Raw genomic sequence first — 3,579 nt, 5'->3', positions numbered from 1 at the left:
GGAGAGAATTAAAGATGGTGTTGAGATATATATATATATATATATATATATATATATATATATATATATATATATATATATATGTATTGTGCACCACATGCATGCCTGTTGACCAAAGAGACCAGTAGAGGTTGTCATGTTCCCTGGGACTGGAGTTACAGACAGTTGTGAGCTGCCATGTGGGTGCTGGGAATCAAATCCAGGTCCTCTGGAAGAATGGCACTATTGACCACTGAGCTATCTCTCCAGCCCATGATTGATTGATGATGATTGATTTAGAAATGGTGTCTCTCTGTGTAGGGTTGGCTGTCCTGGAACTTACTTTGTAGACCAGGCTAACCTTAAAGTCATAGAGCTCTGCCCATCTCTACCTCCCAGATGCTGGGAAAAAACATATGCACCAGTGGGCTCAGATGATTTTTATAATTGGTATGTATGTGACAAAACAGAATATGTATGAACCCAATATTGTCCACAGTTACAGGCATTCATGCTCCATTTTTGTTTATTTTGGAGTCAAAGTCTTATGCAGTTCAAGATAACCTTGAATTCTCTCCCAGTATCTTCCCCCCACCCCAAGACAGGGTTTCTCTTTGTAGCCTTGGCTGTCTTGGAACTCAATCTGTAGATGAGGCTAGCCTCGAACTCACAAATTCATCTGTTTCTACCTCTCAAATGCTAGCATTAAAGGAATCCCTTACCTGACCTTGGACTCATCCTTCTGCCTCTCCCTCCCAAGTACTGTGGTCATGGGCTGTACTGCCATGCCCTGTTGTAGGCTGCTAGACCTCAAGCCCAGGGCCTCATGCTTGCACGGCAAGAACTCTACTAACTGAGCTGTATCCACAGTTGCCATGGGAGGCTGTCAGACAGACCCCGTCCCCCCATAAAAAGCACGTCTGCTATATTTCCTCCTGGGGCAAGCAGTCTTTGGAAGTCGGAGCTTACATGGGAAGGAGTCGACTGGGCCGGAACATGAGTCGCTCTTTTCAGACCCAGTAGTGCGCCTTTGGAGAGACGTTGATGAAGGTTTGTATCTGGTTGGGGGTGTTCACCGTTTTGATTGTTCCATACACGTCCACTGAAATGTAATACTTGACATTTCTCAAGAGCCAGTTGTGTAGGGATTTTTTTTTTTTTTAAACCAAATGTAACTGAACTTTATGTTCAGGGAAATGGAAATAAAACATTGCTTAGTTTAGATATGAGGCTGGCTTCTATTTCATTCTCACCCTGCTTTGAGGACATCCATCGTCTCCCCACTTCCTAGCCCTTGAGCATAAGAGGTGGGATCCCCTCCCCTCACCGTGCGTGAGAGGAAGGTGGCGCAGGCAGAAGTAGAGTGAGAATTCTTTGGCCAAACAAGTCTGTGTTCAAATCCCACACCTTTCATTTGCCAGACGGCAGAATTTGCCTGAGGGCAAAACAGGGATGATATTCCTGCCTGTCTTGCAGCCTATTGCAAGGATTAGAAGTAGCACACAGCACTGAGCCTAAAGCAGGGTACGTTTCATAAAAAGCACGGATGACTGTTAACTCTGCTCCAAAGGACCAGACTCCCCTTGGTGGCTCTGGCCCAGCTGCAGGCTCAGGAACCACAGCAGGGCTATTTTCACAACCTCAACTGATTAGCATGAGGCAGCTTCCGGAGCTGCTGGTGACTTTCATTTCAAGGGCCCCCAAAGGCAAATCTGGGACAGCGATGGCCTTGCTTTGGGACAGTGGGTGGACAGTGCCGCAGCTAGGCTAGTTCTGACTCAGCCTAAGAGAGTGGTTTTCTAATGATTAGAAGCAACCAACGACATAATAGGTTCTCTCTCTCTCTCTCTCTCTCTCTCTCTCTCTCTCTCTCTCTCTGTGTGTGTGTGTGTGTGTGTGTGTGTAAGACAGAGACAGAGACAGAGAGAGACTCTTACTATATATAGTCCAGGCTGGCTTTGGTTTCTTCCTCAGTATCCCAGGTGCTGGGAGCATGGGTATATGTCACCATACCTGTCTTAATAGGTTGCTTTAGATTATAATGGCTATCCATTTAGAAAAGGCTAGAACTCTCTCTGTGAGCTCAAGGCTAGCCTGGTCTACAGAGCAAGTTCCAAGACAGCCAGGACTATACAGAGAAACCCTCAGGAAGAAAGAAAGAAAGAAAGAAAGAAAGAAAGAAAGAAAGAAAGAAAGAAAGAAAGAAAGAAAGAAAGAAAGAAAGAAAGAAAGACAGGCAGACAGGCAGGCAGGCTAGAAGCCAAACACCATGGCTCACATGTAATCCCAGTATTTAGGAGGCTGAAGTGGGAGGATTCTGAATTTGAAGCTAATATGTGCCATATAGCAAGATATTATCTCAAGGGCTGGAGTGGTTAAGAGCACTGACTGCTCTTCCAGAGGTCCTGAGTTCAAATCCTAGCAACCACATGGTGGCTCATGACCATCTCTAATAGGATCCAATGCCCTCTTCTGGTGTGTCTGAAGACAGATACAGTGTACTCATACACGTAAAATATTTTTTTTTTCTTTTTAAAAAAAGACGTTGTCTCAAAGAAGAAAGAAAGAGAGGCTGGGAATATAGACAAGTTGGTAGCATGCTTACCTAATATGCATGAAGCTGGAGCCTGAATAATAGTCTCAAATAAAGCTGGGGTATGGTGGCACATACCTGCCCCCAGGACTCTGGAGGTGGAGGTAAGAAAGAGGATCAGAAGTTCAAAGTCATCCTCAGATACATAGTGAGTTGAAGGCCAGCCTGGGCTACATCTCTGAAGAAAAACAAACAAACAAACAACAACAAAAACAAGGAGTAAGATGGAGCGGAGAAAAAGGAATAAAGGCAGTAAAACATTTGTAGAGCCTCACTTGGTCCTTGTGACCACCAGTTTTAGGTGAGACGCAATGTTCTCAGTCTCAGTGATAGTTCAGCACTTGCCTTTGGGTCCCTTCTCCTCAGGACTTCTTGTGGGCACAGTGCCCTCCTGAGACCTGCCTCTCTATAAATCACCTCAGAGCAAAGGGTCTCAGGGCAGGAGATGTGGCTCTGCAGATCCAAAGTCATCAGGACCCCTGAGAACCTCTGGGGAGTTCCCACGGGCAGGCAGGGAACTCTCGGAGCAGATACATCAAGTCTGTCCCGGACACAAATCTCCAGATGGCTCTGTCACACAGTGAGTTGGATGGTGGATCCTCAAAAATATGTCTAGAACCTGTGAGGTGACCTCACATGAAAAGATAGGTCTTCGCAGATGTAATTATGTTAAACATCTTGAGACAAGATCATCTTGATGTAGAGTGTCCTATGCATTTGATGGCATGTGTCCTTAGAGAACAGGGAATTGGACACAGAGGGTAAGGTATTGACATGATACTGCCACAGGCCACAGGTTGTCTACAGCCCTGGAAGTTAGGAAAAGGGGCAGATTCTCCATTCTCCCTCAGAATTTCTTTTCTTTTCTTTCTTTCTTTTTTTTTTTTTTTTTTTGAGACAGGGTTTCTCTGTATAGCTCCAAGTGTATAGACTCTTCCTTCCATCTCAGCCCCAGTGTAAAGCCTGCTGGTGTGAGCCCCACAATTTTTTTTCTTTTTTTTTTCTTT

The sequence above is a fragment of the Mus pahari genome, chromosome 14 (genome assembly GCF_900095145.1).
Source record: "Mus pahari chromosome 14, PAHARI_EIJ_v1.1, whole genome shotgun sequence".
NCBI classification, from domain to species: Eukaryota; Metazoa; Chordata; class Mammalia; order Rodentia; family Muridae; genus Mus; species Mus pahari.
The sequence above is the reverse complement of the archived record's forward strand: the minus strand, read 5'-3'. Positions refer to the sequence as shown.